The following is a 19,377-nucleotide window of genomic DNA, read 5'->3' as shown; positions in this document are numbered from 1 at the left end:
GCTAAACTCTTTGGAGGATAAATTCTTTAACATAGAATTATGTGTGGTGAGGCCATAGGAGCTTGTAAATTTCTGAAGGCAGAGAACATTTCTTGTTTTTATTATACCCTCGGGTCTCATCCCAGTGCCAAGCACAAAGTAGATCTTAATGCATGTTAGACAAATAGATAAATGGGAGCGTCTTTTGACATATTTTGACAGTATATTTAAACATCTTTTGACAGCATATTTAAACAGATTTCACTTTCTAGCAGAAAATAATGATTTGGCAACTGAAAATTCTTTTTGCTTCAGGAGGACAAATGCAGAGTGAAGGAAATGAAAGCATTTCTGGTCAGTGTTTTTCAGTTGTTCCTGCTACTGTGAATCTTAAAGAGAAGCGCTGGACAGTGGAACTGGGGGGAGGGGGAGGGGTGGCAACTTTACTGTGGTTTCAGGGATTTAATGTGGGAGTGGAGGGAACCAGTAAAAGACTTACTTAGAGATACCCTCTACAATTCTGCCAGGCGTGATCCTTAGTCACAGGTTAGTAGCACCGTGTAATGGCATCTGATTCTTTGTATTGTCTGTTTCAGACATTTCCATGGTCTACAGCATGTGAAACGAACGGAGCTCTATTTGGGGGCTAGAGGGAGAGGAAGAATTAATTCCAGTGCAATTTTTTCCCACCATGTCTTACATCACCCAGTGGACCACTTTATATATTGTAGTAGCTATTTCATATTAACAACAAACATATCACTACAACAATGAGCACTTGGGTTTATTTCTTAAATGAAACAGATTTAGCTTTTGCTGTCAATCACGCCCCTAAACCTAACGCATGTATGTCAACACGCTCACTTGATAATGCAGAGGGCTTTGTACTACATTAGCAGCTGTTGCCTGCAACCCTTCCACCTGCCATACACCTTTGTGAAATCACAGAATGTGTCATTATTAAAGAGAACAGCTGTCTTGTGTGATTGTACCATATCAGACAGAACCAACGGAGAACTTTAGAACACGTCATCCACAACAATGACCTATACTGTGCTGGTGGAAGAAAGGTAGAAGAGTCTGAATTAGAAAATGAAATAGAGCAAGTCCATACGGGTTAGTGGGGGAAAAAGATCTTCCTTAAAGATTCATTCCTTATAAATCTTGATCTTTGATGGAAAAAAAAAACAAAGCTTTGGAGTTTTAGGTCCAAGGAGTCTAACAATGTGAGTGATTCCATCTGTCAATCAGCTGCTGGTCTCTGAACTTCATCAGCAAGCTCATTCTCATGTCCTTGCACCCTGGCAAACTTACGACTCGTTTGGGCCAACAAACTGCGTTTGTATTTGTAGTGCCGCTATTAAGCTTGTTTGTCTGGCAGCTGAGCAGTTTAAAGACAAGACGGACTCTCCTCGTAATCAGGACGTAATTATGAAGCTGTTCTGCTCAGAAAGGCACTGGCACATCAGCATCGTGGCTTCATTTTTTTCCCCCGAGGACTCCAGATTGAGTTGATTTGTTATTGCCACATTCTTGATGAAACATGTAGGCCAGTGAGTGGAGGATGGGAGTTGTCTGGGATAGAGATAAAGCTGAGTTGCTGTGGGCTAGATCAGGCCCTTAGGAAATTTGCTCAGGCTGCTCCCACATGGACTGAGAAACCCACAGGAGGTGACGCCAGGTGTTGCCTCCTTTTCCTCACACGTAAAGAACGCCTTTGCATTACGTCAGTGGACTGCTCCCTGTGAAGGCCCATTGGCGCTTATTCATCGTCACTGTCCACGGGACACTGTCTTCCTTCTGCTTCTTCACACATTTACATCACACAGACACATGCACATGCACATTCACCTGCATACACACGTCTTATCTGACTTTTTCCCACCTTGCAAGCCCTTTTATATCTCTCATCATCTCCTTAGTTGTCCTAGTTAATGGTTGCAAATTATTCTAAAGAGTTTGGTGGATTTATTGCTGGCTCTTCCATGTTATTACTGGTATCCTGCCACAGACAACATCAATTAGCATAAAATTATTTTCCAATTTTAAAGTTCTTGGTTTAAAATATATGTATAGAGGTATTTTTGAGGAGAAAAAAACTGCTTAGCAATTTTATATATCTTGAAAGCGAATGCCAAGATTTTTCCAGAAGGAGTAAATCAAACATCACTGATCTGCTGACACAGGAGTCCTGCGTGCTCGCTGCGCTGTAGCAGCGGGTAGTGTTTCTCCTGGAGTCCTTCGGGGAGCCACCGTGCTCATGGTCACGAGGGGCAGATGTCAGCCCACACAGGGAGCTTTCTGGTGGGAAATCTTGCTTCATCCCAGAGTAACTGTATGAAGTAGGTTCCACTTGCACCGCCATTCATAGCTGACGCATTGCAGTCAGGAGTCCAACTTCACACAGCCTAAAGGTAGAGAGGTGGGGCTCATGTAGGGGCAGCTGTTCCAAATCCATGTCCTTTCCTTAACCTACAGATCCTGCAACCTGCGCACTGACTTACTACACACAAATCGTGTGTCGTAACATTTGTCTATTTATTGTTGATGTCTCAGTATCAATCTAGACTTTATTTACACCATGGAAGTTGACGCCAGTCTGCTTTTCCTTTCCAGAATCAGTGGTCTGTTGTTCAAAGTCTACTTTTGAAGATATAGGTATTATCCCCAGCTATAGCACAGGTGTACTGTTTGCCGTGGGAAATCACTCTGCTTTTGTTTACCTTGACATGGAGTGAGCTGTTTGTCTTCACTCATGAAAGGGATCTTTAACCTGCTATGACATTCCAAAGAGGAAAATGATTTTAAAGAGTTGTATTTTACTACTAATGAGTTAGCTTTGGAAACGTGAATATACCAAACTATCGGCTCTGAGGGAGAGAAAAGAAGAAAGCAGTCATCAGACTTTGATTTAATCAGAGGTTGATGCACCAAGCTTATTAATAATATCCAGCAATTGGTTCCAGAAAAGTAAATCGAATCATTAAAAAAACTTACATAAAACTTCATGAATTTTTTCCATTAAATACTTTTTAGAATGTTTAGTTCTAATATGCAGTCTATTTTCCTCTCAGTAAATAAACTCCTTTATTTCTTTGAACCAGACCCACTGGTTCTTACCACTAGTGTTTTGGGTGCATTTTTTTTTATCATGATCATATAACTTAAAACAACTCGTCTAAAATCATCCCAATTGTCTTCAGAGTGACTATTACGGTCCCAGGAGTACAGCAATAACCATATGGGTATCTGAACAATTTAAAAGTCACAAAAGGCCCTGTGCATGTGTCACAGCTTTGTTAAAGAGACAGTGTTCATTGCAGCATAATTTCAATGCCAAATCTTGAAAATAAAGTGAAATTCCATAGATAACTAGAGAACAAATAAGTACATTTTGGTAACATTTATACAATAGAACTCTCTAGGATAATACAAACGAGTGAACTGTAGCTTCCCGTAATATACAAAACTGTCTTATAAATCATGCTTAGAAAAAGTGAGTGACACAATAACACATGTTTAAGACTCTATGTTGGGGCCGGCGCTGTGGTGCAGTGGGTTAATGCCTGGCCTGAAGCACCATCATCCCATATGGATGCCGGTTCAAGACCTGGCTGCTCCACTTCTATCCAGCTCTCAACTACTATGGCCCGGGAAAGCAATAGAGGATGGTCCAAGGCCTTGGGCCCCTGCACTCACGTGGGAGACCTGGAGGAAGCTCCTGGCTCCTGGCTTCAGATCGGCACAGCAGTTGTGGCCAACTGGGGAGTGAACAGGTGGATGGAAGGCCTCTCTCTCTATCTCTCTCCCTTTCTCTCTCTCTCTCTCTGCCTCCCTTTTCCCCGTGTAACTCTGACTCTCAAATAAATAAATAATTTAAAAAAGACTGTGTAAATTTTGAAGAATTTTCAAAACTGGAAAATATTGACATAAATTTAAAAAGAAAATAAGAGAATAACTTAGAGGATGGTGCTACCATGGAGAAACAAAAGATAGACACCTGGGGACTTCATCCTTTCTTAAACAGATTGTTGAGTTAGTACTGTTGCAGGCCAGTGCCACGGCTCAACAGGCTAATCCTCCGCCTAGCAGCACTGGCACACCGGGTTCTAGTCCCGGTCAGGGTGCCGGACTCTGTCCCGGTTGGGGTGCTGGATTGTCCCGGTTGCCCCTCTTCCAGGCCAGCTCTCTGCTATGGCCTGGGAGTCCAGTGGAGGATGGCCCAAGTGCTTGGGCCCTGCACCCCATGGGAGACCAGGAGAAGCACCTGGCTCCTGCTTTTGGATCAGCGCGGTGTGCCGGCCACAGTGTGCCAGCTGCAGTGGCCATTGGAGGGTGAACCAACGGCAAAAGAAGACCTTTCTCTCTGTTTCTCTCTCTCTCACTGTCCACTCTGCCTGTCAAAAAAAAAAAAAAAAAAAAAAAAAAAAAAAAAAAGAGTATTGTTGCACCTGCTCACATGTCTGTCATTTTGCATTGTATATGTATGTCATGTATAACCTTTGGACATGCAAACATTATTAAGGTCCCTCATGATTACAAAATAAATGACCTGAAAAAGATTATTCTAAAAATAATAACTAAATAGAACAATGTGGTAACTAGGAACTTGGAAAGAAAACTTAAAAATATATCTGGAACAACAAACCAAACAATCCCCCCAGCTGAGTAAAAATTTAAGGAAATTGTAAAAGGCAGGAGGAACTACAGAAAATTATAGAAGATTTATCATATCTGGGAACAAATTATTATCTTGCCAGAATAAATTGTATTAATTAATCACTGGCAACGTAAACAAAATAGATTAATATATTAAACATCTGAACACTGCAAGAGAATAAAAAGACTAAGAAAACATTTCAATAAGTTAAAGCTGAAAAATATGTTAAGAATTCTTAAGTTTTAAAGAATGCTTAAATGAGAATTTTATAGAAACAAAGGAAATTACTACTGGGAGATTTACATAATCACTTCTTTTTAGAATTTACTACTTCTGGATTTTTAATTTTCCCAAGAATACTTTCTTACAGTAGGATTTAAAGTACAAGCTAAAAAAAGAAAAAGAAAAAACACACACTGGGAGTGAATAAACAATTTCTGTATTATCTTACGTAAACAGCCTCAGGCTTCACCATCACTTGAAGAAGTAAAGTTGATAAATAACAACTGGCTTTTGCCATGGAGCCAGAGAGCAGGCAGACCCATCATTCTGAGTAATATTTTGTTTGCTGCCACCTCATTTCTCTTGGCAACGAGAAATACCCTGGTGAAGGGGCTGACCACAAAGGCCACTGGAAGTACATGCTATGGTAGAAAGTCTCTTTCCGTAGTTATGCCCTTAAATTGGATTAGACAGAAAATCACAGTGGTCTTTTTCTCCATTATTGCACAGATTATCCTAGGAGAAAATCATCCCCTGCCCTTGGGAGAGAAAATTAAATTATGGTAATTATGGGGAAGGAAACTCCGGTTTTTATGTCAGAATTCTGAACTACCCAGAAAACACTTTAGCTTTAGGAAAAAAAAAATCATGGAATGTTTATTGGATTACATAAGTCCTTAAAATAGCAACAAAGTCAATCACAAATAAACAAATTTTGTTGCTCTAAAATTATTCAAAATTGGTATTTATAAATATAAAAGGATGTCTTTGTGATTGATAACACTTATATGTTGATGCATTTGCTTCCTTGAAATAGGGGCAGAATGCATCTGAATACCAAATAATTATTATAAAACTGTTCTCTGGTATTACCTTTGTATCGCATGTATCTTAATGGAGTTATTGAAAGAGATTAATTCACATGGAATTAAATCATTAAAACAAATATTATTATTATTATAAATTTTGTTCACTACACTGATGTTTGATGTTTGATGAGACTAGGTGGCTTCATGTTTACCTGTAAGTCTGTGGGATAAAGTTTCTCTGTATTCTGTATTTTCTCTCATTGTTGTACATTCACGATTGGTTTCCTGCCAGTTCAGTAAGTGGAAGCTCTGTTGCACACATGTGTTATGGTTGGGGTGGGGAAATCTAAAGGCAGTAGGCTGAACTTGCTGGAGCCAAGTCCAAGATCTGGGTGCAATAATGGAGTTCATCAGGACAAAGGGCACCAGGAGGAGTCAGGGGGTGAATTGTGGAACATTCTTAGGAAGTTGAAGCTGGGGCTGTGGCTTTAAAGATCAGCACAGTTACTTTCATTTACTGACCACACATAGTCTAGGCAAGAGATTAGCATGTGGAACAGAACAGGGAGATTCTAGAAGTTCAATACAAATCATCAAATACTTAAGAACAGGTGAATGGAAATGAATGGCAGAGAAGCCCTAGGTAATCCATCCTTAAAACACCTAGAAAAAGGGAAATTATCGGTGGTAGGAAAATAGTTCATTGGGAAGTGAAGCCTATGACCACCAGGGATGAGTAAGAGGGAGAAATGACTGCACAAAAGTGGAAACTTACCTGGAAGGGTATTTTAGAATATTCCAGAAAAACTTCAGAGTACTCAACAGAAGTTTACCAGTGAGGACTCAGTGGAAGAAAATTTGCATTTCAAGACCAAGATTCCCAACACTGGGATTCAGAAATGAGAACTGGGGTCGGCATTGTGGCAAAGCTGGTAAAGCCACTGTCTGTAGCACCTGCATCGCATATGGGCACTGATCCAAGTTTCAACTGCTCCATTTCCAACTCAGCTCCCTGCTAATATGCCTGGGAAGGCAGTGGAGGATGGCCCAAGTGCTCGAGTCTTTACACTCACATGGGAGACCCAGAGGAAGCTTCTGGCTCCTGGCTTTGGTCTGGCCCAACCTTGGTCATTGTGACCATTTGGAAAGTGAACCAGCAGATGGAAGATTTTCTCTCTCTCTCTCTTTCTCCCCCCTCTCTTCTCTCTCTCCTCTCTCTCTCTCTCTCTCTCTCTGTAGCTCTGCCTTTCAAATAAGTAAACAAATCTTTAAAAAAAAAAAAGTGAAAATTTGAGTGCAGTATTGACCTTGGAGATTGAGGCTCAATAAAAAAAAAAAAAAAAAGAAAGAAAGAAAAACCCTGTTGATTTGTAAGTTGAGAGCCAGTCTATGCAGCAAGGGAAAAGGTGGAATACAGACAGTTAAACTAAGCCTTTAAAAACTCTCCCTGCCTGAGGCTGGTGCGGTGGTGCAGTAGGTTAATCCTCACCTGCGGCACCGGCATCCCATATGGGCACTGGTTCTAGTCCCAGCTGCTCCTCTTCCAGTCCAGCTCTCTGCTATGGCCTAGAAAAGCAGTGGAAGATAGCCAAGGCCTTGGGCCCCTGCATCCATGTGGGAGACCCAAAGAGGCTCCTGACTCCTGGCTTTGGATCTGCACAGCTCCAGCCATTGCGGCCATCTGGGGAGTGAACCAGCAAACAGAAGACCTTTCTCTCTGTCTCTCCCTCTCACTGTCTGTAACTCTACCTCTCAAATAAATAAATAAAATCTTAAAAAAAAACCTCCCCCTGCCTGGATTAACATAGCTACCAGTAAGAACACGATTATATAAAACATTTGGAAAGCAGTATAGTCAGATGCTGAGAAAAATATACAGACTTATCTGCAAAAAAGTATCAACCAAGTGTGCAAATTTGCAGAAATCAGGTAGGTCTTTAGAATCAGATCTATATCCTTTATTATAACATGGAGATTTTATTTATTGACACACTATGTATTATATTCTGTGAATGATCAAGATTTCCACAGACTAGTAGATGAGGCATAAGAAAACTGACAGACAATGGTATGTGATCAACTTTTTGTTGGAACTATGAGCACATTAGGGAATGTGTCTGAGAAAGGTAATGTAGGTGCTGCAGGTCAGTAGGTGTTAGGTCAGGGAAGGAGCTAGATAAAGCAATAAGGGGAGCAGCTACAGGAAAAGGAGCAAAATTATGGAGCTACAATAATTTGCAATAAGACATATTTTAACCTAAGAGTTTGAATTTTAATCCTTCCCTCATTTTACCCAACATCATCTACAACAAAAATAAGCTGCTGACTTTTTAATTAGAGCAGTGATTTTTCAGTGTCTAGGTTTCCTCACTGCTAAAATGAGTGTAACATCTGTCTCATGTATCTATAAAGATTTAAGGCTCAAGATATATGTACATCCCCATAAGGATGCAAGCTATTTTTGTAAAGTTGCTTGATATTCAGATAGAGGCACACACAGAATTCTAAAATGAAATAGTTGAATATCATCCTATGCCTCACAGGGACAGCGGGTGAATGGCATTCTAAGTTAACTAAGGAAACCATTTCTGGCCTAGAGTAGTCCTGGATTTACATGCTTTATGTTCTTTATTCCAAGTACAACTCGCTGTTCAAGGTCTAGGTCAATTATTGCTTGGGCAAGGGATGGATGTAAGACACAGTGGTCAAGACACCACTTAGGATGGCTGCATCCGATATCAGAGTGCTTAGGTTCAAGTCCTGGCTCCACTTCATGTTCCACTTTCTACCAATGTCTTCCTTCGGAGGCAGCAGGTAATGGCTCAAGAATGTGGGTCCCTGTCACCCACATGGGAGATCCTGATTGAGCTCTCAGCTCCTGACTTTGACCTGCCTCAGCCCAAACTGTTGCAGGCATTTGGGATGAATCAGTAGGAGGAAGATCTCTATCTGCCTGTCTGTGGGTATCTCCACCTTTCAAATAAAAATAAATTTTAAAGATATTACTTGGACCAGGTCCACATGGCAAAGATGAGGAAATCAAAACAAACTATTGTTTCCATAACCAACACAGTGTCTGCCTTGGAATGTATATGGGCTGAACCACTTGCCAACAACTTTCACCTACACTGCTTCACTTACCTTCCTTCCATCGATCCTTTAAGGCAGAGGGACAGCTGTCCTCATTGTTCCCATTTTACAAGCAAACACAGCAAAATCTGCATTACATGGTTTTCCAAAGGAAACTTTCATGAGGACTAGAACTTGGTTATTTTTCCTAACTAAAACATTCAGCGATTCTTTTTCCTGTTATAACAACATCCCATCTAATTCACATAAATCATGAAAGAAGGACTCTATTAAAAATGCCACATCTCCGTCTAGTTTCACTTGCTCTTCGGCATTTCTTTATTGAAGTAATACATTAAAGATATTCAAATTAGTTAAAAAGTTTTAAGTTAAAACCACTTAGCATACATGAATAAATGTTCATCACTGTGTGTCATTCTGAATGCTACATTTAAGTGAGAATAGTTTATGTTTGTTTAGTGTTTAACCAACTCAATCCAGCACATGTTATAAGACCAAGAGATAGAGAGATTTGGATTCTGGTCAATAATTTGTTCTGTATTATAAAAACCCAAGAGAACAGAGGGGAAAAATCACTTAATTCTGTCTCCCTTGGATCACAGAGGAGAGGAGCTCACATCTCTATTGGCATAATTACAACCACACCTTCTGAAATATGTAATTACAGGCTCTGAGGCAACTGGCAATCCCTAATAACAGCCTGGAGACCCTTTGTCTGGGTCTTTCTGTCTCTTTGAGCAGATAAGGACCCCTGTCTTCTGGAAAAACCCTTGGGGATAAGGCCGGCTGCTCTTGGGATGTCGGCATTTGGGTGGGTCCTACACAAGCAGAGGGCTGTCTTTGCAAATCATTCTTAGAAGAGCCCACAGGCAAATAACTGCTAGAGTCATCCAAAGATGCTGAAGTCAGGTTCACATAGGACGGACTGCACAGACTTGTTGAGCGCCTGGCTGAGTTTGCACGTGTCTCTCATTAAGTGCCTCCATCAGCCTGAAGGGAGTCAGCTCTGCTTGCGCAACTCCGTGCGTTTGTGTCTTTCTGCTTGACAAAGGGCTTGTGTGTTGTCTAACGCATCGGGTCACACAAGTGAAAGACGGATATAATTTTCTCAGACTCACACACTCAGCAGAAAAAGAAAATGAAATCAGAATACACAGATGCAGAATTTGATGTCTTGTTTTTTCTTCAAATAACTCCAGGATGTTCTCTTACGTAACAGTGACTATAAAGAAGATTAGCAAGACACATATTCATAAAAACAGCAACATGCTGGAAGAAGATACTGATGCATTCACTAGTCACACTTATATGTGTTTTTTTTCAGTTTCCAAATATTTTAAAATATAATGTGAATAACATACACTAAACACCGTTAGAAATAAAAGTAGAAAAAAACTTTATTCCAGTCTTTCTCTTCATGCCCTGTCATGTTGACATTTTAGAACTTTCTCCTTTCAGAATCATTTTTCTATACAGACTTTTTTTTATCATTTTCATCATATGGTCCAGGTGTCTTTTCCTTGGAACATTTTTATCTTATATGCATTCCCTCCACATTTTCCACGCATATTAATTTGTTTCCTTAACCTTTTTATTTATCAAACATACATGTTAGAAAAAAAAATACAATCTGTGTCTCTGTTAGATGCTGGAGTTTTTTTTTTTATTTTTTTATTTTTTGACAGGCAGAGTGGACAGTGAGAGAGAGAGAGACAGAGAGAAAGGTCTTCCTTTGCCATTGGTTCACCCTCCAATGGCCGCCGCGGCCAGCGCGCTGCGGCCGGCACACCGCGCTGATCCGATGGCAGGAGCCAGGAGCCAGGTGCTTTTCCTGGTCTCCCATGGGGTGCAGGGCCCAAGCACCTGGGCCATCCTCCACTGCACTCCCTGGCCACAGCAGAGAGCTGGCCTGGAAGAGGGGCAACCGGGACAGAATCCAGCGCCCCAACCAGGACTAGAACCCGGTGTGCCGGTGCCGCTAGGCAGAGGATTAGCCTAGTGAGCCGCGGCGCAGGCCCAGATGCTGGAGGTTTTAACAAGGAAAGATACAGTGCCATGCTCCCGGGTGGGAGGTACTCATGCATTGCCATGTAGTCTCATAAATGTTGGAACAGGAAAATCACACTTGGGGAGCACCTAGGTAGAAGTCAAGTCTTCCTGGCAAGGGAAGACTGTGTGTGAAGGGCCAGAGGTAAGAGAAAGCACGATTTTAGAAAACTGAAAACAAACTCAGTGTAACTAGATCATAACGTTTAAGGTGGGTGGACACAGGGAACAGAAGTGACTGGAAAAGCAGCTGTGCCAGGTCACCGTGTTCACTTAGGAAATGTTTGATCGGGCATCTGGGCTGTGTTGATGATAGCAGCACAAGCACAGCTCCTACTCTCATAGAGTAAATGGCATTGCCACGGGATCCTGTAAGACCCAAACCCTGTGGAAGACGTGAGCACATAACTCATGGAAAAACTGGCAAACGATGGCCTTGGAAGTGAGCCAGGTAACTGGGGAGTAAGAATGAGGAGTAAGGTGGGGAGAGGAATGTGGAGAGTCTTTTGAACTGTGATAGAGTTAAGATTTCATCCTGAGTGTTTTTTTTTTTTTCAAGATGGACAAATAATTTTATTTTGCACATGGAAATACATATCAAGCATTGCAAACTTTTTTCCATCAATTTTCTCTGAAATACTGAAAATCATGATGCTTTGAGGTTTTCACCTAAAGGGGTTACATCCTCAGATTTTCAGTTCCAAACAGCCTGTGATGAAGAGATTGGGCCAGAACTGCAGGGGTGAAGCAGGGGACTCTGTGGGCAGTGGTTGCTGTGGTGCAGATGTAGAAAGCCATCCTGTGACCGGGAGTGGGTAGCGAGAGAGACAGATTTCAGTGCTATGGAGAATAAGGCTGAAGAGACAGTATGTGGACAGCAAGGAAGGGTAGCAGTCAACCTACTTTTGACTCACCCTAGTTAAGGAGAATGGCCAGGGCAGGTGGCTGGGCAGTCCCAGGAGGGAAAACAAAAGTGCTAAACCGGTTTGGGGAGGAAGCAAGTGAATCCTGTGCAGAGCAGGTTTTATTGATTTTTTTTAAGAGACATTCAAGTGAAGCTGCCAAGGGCGATGAGATTATTACTAAAAATAGGCATAGTCTGGGCAACCCTAACACTGAGTTCTGTTGCCTACCCAGAAAGAGATGTCCTTCTTTTTCCTGTAACCTGGGCAAGCAGATTTCAGCTAAGCAAGATTACAATCTTTGCACGCTGTTCTCTGGTTTTCTAAAGGGCAGGGGCCCCAGGCTGTTTGGAGAGAGGCATATTTAGAATCCTAAACAGGGCCCGAGGGGACCCAGTCACATAGCAAGCTCACTGGATGGGAGGGTTGCTTCTCCGCAGCCTGCTGGGACTGCAGAGCAAGCAGGTGCTGGTTGAGCAGCACTGGCTGCCTTTCCCGGCCATCCCTTCTCCCCTACACCAGAAATCAATAGACCAGGCTGTGCATTTCATCTTTCCTTGCTCTGCCTGGTTCCCAAGTCTGTCCCTGCCTGAGCCGTCCACGGGACCCCACGGAGGCTTAGCTTTGTTCCTGCTTCTTAAGTAGCACTGGCCTTTGTGTGGTGATGAGTCTGCAGCTTAGATGCAAGAGAACTTGGAGGGGGGTGCGGTGCTGTGGCACAGTGGGTTAAAGCCCCATCCTGAAGTGCAGGGCATCCCATATGGGCACCGGTTCTGGTCTCGGCTGCTACACTTCCGATCTAGCTCTCTGCTATGGCTTGGAAAAGCAGTAGACGATGCCCCAGGTCCTTAGGCCACTGTACCTGCATGGGAGAACCAGAAGAAGCTCCTGACTCCTGACTTTGGATTGGCTTAGGCCCGGCTGTTGTGGCCATTTGTGGAGTGAACCAGTGGATGGAAGACCTCTCTCTCTCTCTCTACTTCTCTCTGTAACTCTGTCTTTCAAATAAATAAAAAAAAAAATACATCTTAAAAAACAAATTAAAGAGTACTTGGAAATTAGCATCCATCCAGTTTCAGCAGGCTAATGTGATTCCAAAAATGTGAAAGATAAGACCATTCCAAGTCTGACTGCTTTACTTGATACAAAATATCTGCTCAATTTGAAATATAATTACCTGAAAATAAATATAACTTCTAAATGATCTGCTACATGATTAAGCTCTTCACTTCGAAGATGGCTAATATTGAAGTGACCATGAATGCACCTAACATTTTAGAAAAGATAAATGATACACACAGCACTTGATTCTACTCACAGGATTTAAACAGTGGTGTGTGGTTCAAAATTATTCCAAATCCATATGAAGAATGTTCATAATCATTTTCCATCTCATTTTGTAAGAAAACATGGCAGCACTCTATGAATCAAATCTAATCAACCCAGAGACCAATAATGTACTTCTTTTACATTGAATGAAACTCAAAGATTAAAGAATCTTGAAGTGCAGTGAGAGCTTAGAATTAATCCATTATTACAAAATGCTTTATTTATTCATCATACCAATATATGAAGCTGTTCATTTAAAAACAAGTCTATATTCTTAAATTAAAAAAAATGAAATTTTATCTCACCATATAATTAATTTTCAACTGAAATATCTGGGAACAAATGTATTCTATTAAAAATGTTACATCCTCTCTTCTCTCTCTTTCTTCTTTATTTGTGTAATACATGACCATGTTATTGTAAAGGAATCAGCTTTATATAGGATGAAACATTAGTTTAAACCTCTGCTCTCTCTCCTGAGAGAAGCCACTGCTGACAACGTATGGTGTCTTTCTATCCAACTTGGCCCCCTCTTCTGTTTGCATGAACTAGTATTTGAGATTTGTTTAATGTACTTCCTAACTGACCAGGAATAATAAAATATCTGTGCACATTGAATGCAAGCTTCTACGCAACACTTCCATTTGAAGTTTAAAAATAACTACACAATATTCAGAATACATAAAAATATACATTTGAAAAGAAACAAATCCCTATATGAATGTCCACTCCTCTTAAATAATCACCAAGTTTTTAAAAGTTTGTGGATGCAATTTCCCAATTGGTAGTCCCTTTCAACTCATGATCCCAGAAGTAGCTATTATGAAGTATGATTCTTGAACATTTGCATTTGTGTATAAGTTATAGTATAATGAAAGGGCTTCAAAATATTCATGGAAATGTGTATGCATGAATTTCAGAATGATTTTCACCAATATTTAATACATTTTAATAAATTAAAATAAATTTTCTTTCAATTTTGTTTTTCACAATTGTTTTAAAGATTTATTTATTTACTTATTTGAAAGGCCAAGTTACAAAAAGAGAGGGAAAGACAGAGAGAGAAAGACCTTCCATCCACTGTTTCTCTCCCTAAATGGCCACAATGACCAGGGATAGGCCATACCAAAACCAGGAGCCAGGAGCTTCTTCTAGGTCTCCCACATAAGTGCAGGGGCCCAAGTACTTGAGCCATTTTCTGCTGCTTTCCCAGGCACATTATCAGGGAACTAGATCAGAAGTAGAGCAGCCAGGACCTGAACCAGCAACCATATGTGATGCCAGCACCACAGACTATGGTTTTACCACAACACTGGTCCCTATTTTCCTTGAAATTTTAAAAGTATTTTCTTTTATTTATTTGAAAGGCAGAATTACAGAGAGAAAGGGAGAGAGAAAGACATCTTCCACCCTTGGGTTCACTTTCCAAATGGATGTAGAAATTCCATCTGGGTCTCCCACATGGGTGGCAGGGGCCCAAGTACTTGGGCCATCTTCTGCTGCTTTCCAAGTACATTAGCAGGGAGCTGGATTGAAAGTCAGGACTTAAACATGTGCTCTAATATGGGATATTGGCATCACAAGTGGCAACTAACCCGCTGTGCTACAAGACCAGACTTTCCACAAAATTTCAAACGTTAGTTGAGAGACAAAGTTAGATAGACCAAGACCTCCTTTCACCAGCATGTTAACCACTATGCCAAACACCTGCCCTGAACAAACTTTATGAAGTACCATCATATAAAATCACATCTTAGTTTAATTTTCATTAGTGGCATCATAACACTTGTATTCTTTTCTTTTTTAAAATATGTATTGATTTATTTGGAAGTTAGGATGACAGAAAGAGAGAAGAAGAGACAGAAAGAGAAGTCTTCTCTATGTTGATTTCACTCCCCAAATGCCCACAACAATGTCCAGGAGCCCAGAACTCCAACTGGGTCTCCTAAAGGGTTGCAAGGACTCAAGTATTTGAGTCAACAACTACTGCCTCTCTGATGCATTAGCAGGAAGCTGGAATGCTTGGAAATGCAGTAGCCAGGACTTGAAGCAGGCCCTCTGATAGAGGATACAAGCAGTATCCTAACACTCTGTGCTATGTTGCCTATCCCACCTGTATTCTTTTATTATGTTTTTACTTGTTATTCAAAATCATGCTTGTGAGGTTCATCTGTTATCCCACGTAGCTCTAGTTCATTTATTTTCACAGCTGAATAGTATTCCATTGTGTGTGTGTGTGTGTGTGTGTATACAGACACATCTCCAGAAGTTCCAATATCTATCTTTGTTTTCTTAATTGTTATTTATTGATTTTTCACTTGACAAGCAGAGAGACAGTAACAGAGGAAAACAAGACAGATAGAGTGAGGTCTTCCATCCACTGATTGACTTCCCAAATCCCTGCAACAGCCAGGACAGGGCCAGGCCGATGCCAGAGGACCAGAAGTCAATCCAGTTCTTCTTCCATGTCAGTGGAAGAGACTCAAGTACTCGAGCCACTACTGCTGTCCACCAGGCTGCATGCTAGCAAGAAGCTAGAATTGGAAGTGGAGCCAGTACTCAAATCCAGGCACTCTTATTCAGGAGATACACATCCCAAGGGGTGCCTTAACTGCTATGCCAAATGTCCCAATATCTATCTTTAAAATATAAGTTGTGTCAAAGCTCAAATGTATATCTCATTGTTATGTATATATGTATCTCCACACTGTGTAAATGTTTTTGTGGAGTACCTAAGTGAAATAATGTGGGACACAGAATGTGTAGGCCTTTAACTTCTCTAAATATGGTCAACCTCATCTCCAAGAGCTACCAATGTATCTTTCTACCCAAGTGTTTGGCAGATCCCTTTGTTCCACATGCTCCTTGGAAATCCTTATTGTTGTGACCTGCGCTGTGGCATAGTAGCTAAACCTCTGCTTGCACCACTGGCATCCTGTATGTCGCTGGTTCCTGTCCCAGCTGCTACTCTTCTGATCCAGCTCTCTGCCTAAGAGCTGGCAAAGCAGTGGAAGATGGCCTAATGCTTGGGCCCTGCACCTGCATGAGAGATTCGGAAGAAGCTCCTGGCTTTGGATTGTCCCAGCTCCAGACATTGTGGCCATCTGGGGAGTGAACCAGCAGATAAGAGCCCCCCCACCCCTCTCTCTCTGCCTCTGCCTCTCTGTAACTCTGCCTTTCAAATAAATAAGTAAATCTTTACAAAATAAAAAAGAAAATCATTATTGTCAACTTGCAAGTTTAGTAATAAGAAACAATGATTTTATTATACATTTTATGATTATTTAGAGTTTTGATATAAAAATCTGTAAAAGTCAGATATGTAATATTACACTTTATCTTTTGCATAAACAGAAAAAAAAATTGGTACCTAAATGTGATTGCATTAACAGAGATCCAGAATTGGCACATTTTATATGACAAATATCAGTCTTCCAGATTGTCATTCTCATTCTATAGATTAAGTTTTTGTGGTCAGGGTTCTACAAGAAACTCTATTATAATATATAATGGTATTTGACTATACACCTTTATTGTGTGGATTAAAAGTCTGTGTACAATGAGACAAAGTTAGAGAAACCAGTGTGATGGGAAAATTTGGAATAATATTCACAAAAATCAATCAATCTCTCTTTCTTCCTCTCTCTCTCCTGCTAATAAACAGGAGTTTTGTTCATTTGTTTAGTTACTCAAATCATTTAGATTATTCTTACAAGTTGGACTCCTCGTTTCTGCTTGAATGGGGAGAAAGCAGGTGCTTCATGACCTACATTTAATCTACCCTTTTCTCTTGTTTTGCAGGTGAATTATTCATTTTTAAAAATAGCTACATTTTTGGATCCTATGCAGATCTCAGTTCTCTGGAGCCTCTGAAACAACGGCTTCAGCAAACCAAAGCTACTGCTCAGTACAAACCCTCCTTTGTCACTTCAACTTGTGGCTGTCTTATTTTCCTTGCCCCGAGGGACTTCTCCTTACTTGGAAACTGCCCTGGAGTCCAACCTGTATATGGTGATGAATGGTTCCTCTACAATAATGTTCTCTACTATTTATATACAGTTGAATATATTTATGTGTATTTCAGTATTCTTATTTTCTATATTCTACATCATTTCCAACTATATTCTATGTTCCAGATACAATTTATATCTGTTCTAGTATATTCAATATACTTAATATCCAGCTGACTGTTCCTTTTTATAAGTATTGCATCAGCAAGAGGAGGTTCCTTTGTATGTGTATTACAAACTTCTTGATTCCAGTAGACAGGATAGATAAGTATTCTGAGAACATGTACTATTTCTTTAAAGATTTATTTATTTATTTGAAAGTCAGAATTAGAGAGAGAGGGGGAGAGAGAGAGAGATCTTCCATCTGATGGTTCACTCCTCAGTTGGCCACAATGGCCGGAGCTTGCTGATCTGAAGCCAGGAACCAGGAGCTTCTTCCGGGTCTCCCACGCAGGAACAGGGGCCCAAGGACTTGGGCCATCTTCTACTGCTTTCCCAGGCCATAGCAGAGAGGTGGATCGGAAGTGGAGCAGCCGGGTTTCCAACCGGCGCCCATAAGAGATGACAGCACTTCAGGCCAGGGCGTTAATCTGCTGCGCCACAGGGATGGCCCCTATTAACATTTTTTAAAGATTTATTTTATTTATTTGAAAGGAAGAGTTACTGAGAGAGAGAGAGAGAGAAAATGAGAGAGGGAGAGACAGAGATCTTCCATCTGCTGGTTAGCTCCCCAAATGGCTGCAACTGCTGGGGCTGGGCTAGGCTAAAGCCAGGAGCCCAGAACTTGTTCCGAGTCTCCCACATGAGTTCAGGGACTCAAGCATTCTGGGCATCTTCTGCTGCTTTCCCAGGTACATTAGCCAGGAACAGGATCAGAAATGGAGCAGCCGGGACGTAAACCGGGGCCCATATGGGATGCTGATGCTACGGGCAGAGACTTCACCCATATGCCACATCCCTGGATTTTATCATGTAGTTTTAAAATTTATTTTTATTTATTTGAAAGGGAGGGAGAGAGAGGGAGAGAGATCATCTGTCTGCTGGCTAGCTTCCTAAATATTCCCAATAACTGGGTTGGCCCAGGCCAAAGTCTAGAGCCAGGAACTCAGTCAGGGTCTCCCATATGAGTTGCAGGGACCCAAGTACTTGAGCCATCATCTGCTGCCTTCCAAGGTGCATGGAAGCAGGAAGGTAGAATTGGAAGCAGAACTGGACTTGAACCCAGAACCTCCGGTATGATGCGAATGTCCCAATTAGAGTATAAATCACTGTGCCCAACACCTACCCTACTTCACGTATTTTACAAGCTATTTCATTACTGATTATCATGTCATGTATATAGTTTATGTTCTATGTTTTTCAGTACATGAATGTCTTTATTAAAAATAAAATCCAGAATAATAACTAGGAAAACACGCCTTGCCACCTAGAAAAATGCTATTTATTTTCATGCTTCTCTCTCATTTTATGTATCATTATATGTAGCTATAGTGATGTTTTATATACACTTTATGTAGTTATATGGATTCTTTTTTTAAAGTTGCTTTTCTAGAAAGTTTCAAAGCTTTCCATATCAAAGTAGGTTCCTATAATTTCATGAAATATTAATTTTATCTTGGATAAAGAAACTGTTGGAATTCTTATCAATGGAAAATTTTAAAAATTCCATTTTCATTTAGTGTTTTTGTGGATGGGACATCACATAAAAGAAATTTCTACCCTGCAGCTGTAAACATAGACTTCACGGAGTTTCTTCTTGCAAGAGTTTTTTCCCAGTGCTTCAGCCACCTTCATCCCTTTTTAATTCTGTCCACACTCATGGCCATGAAGACTTTCCCCTTATTCTAGTATAAGATTGGTCCTCCACATACTTGGAGTTTAGCAGTAATACAAATAAGAGACAGGGGCTGACGCTATGGCGCAATAGGATAATACTCCTCCTGTGGCGCTGGCATCCCATATGGGTGCCGGGTTCCAGTCCCAGCTGCTCCTCTTCCATTCCAGCTCTCTGCTGTGGCCTGGGAAGGCAGTTGGAGGATGGCTCAAGTGCTTGGGCCTCTGCATGGGAGACCGGAAGAGGCACCTGGATCCTGGCTTTGGATTGGCACAGCTCCAGCCATTGCGACCATTTGGGGAGTGAAGATATTTCTCTCTGTCTCTCCCTCTCACTGTCTGTAACTCTACTCTCAAATAAATAAATAAAATCTTTAAAAAAATAAGAGACAATGGCTTTAATGTTTAGAGCTAGAATTTCCTTATTTCATACATAAGAAAAGGAAAATGTACAAAGCTTTCATTACTTCACCTAAATAATCCAACTAGAGTTCACT

The 19,377-nt window shown here is 41.0% G+C and overlaps 1 long non-coding RNA gene across 2 annotated transcripts in view; it reads right to left on the bottom strand.

Moving 5' to 3' along the window:
- Nucleotides 1-19,377, bottom strand: part of LOC149121697 (uncharacterized) — a 58,369-nt gene that overhangs the window by 6,389 nt on the left and 32,603 nt on the right. Inside the window, exon 3 of one of the 2 annotated variants that reach the window (XR_016223074.1) lies at nt 17,388-17,660. The exons of the other annotated variant lie outside the window; for it this stretch is intronic. This is a non-coding gene — a long non-coding RNA (uncharacterized LOC149121697). Of the gene's footprint in view, nt 1-17,387; nt 17,661-19,377 lie in introns of those variants that run through there. 2 annotated transcript variants of the gene reach the window in all.

Source organism: Oryctolagus cuniculus, chromosome 16 (genome assembly GCF_051225735.1).
Source record: "Oryctolagus cuniculus isolate XC-2025 breed Fujian yellow rabbit chromosome 16, ASM5122573v1, whole genome shotgun sequence".
NCBI lineage: Eukaryota > Metazoa > Chordata > Mammalia > Lagomorpha > Leporidae > Oryctolagus > Oryctolagus cuniculus.
This window is presented reverse-complemented; position numbering and strand designations above follow the sequence as displayed.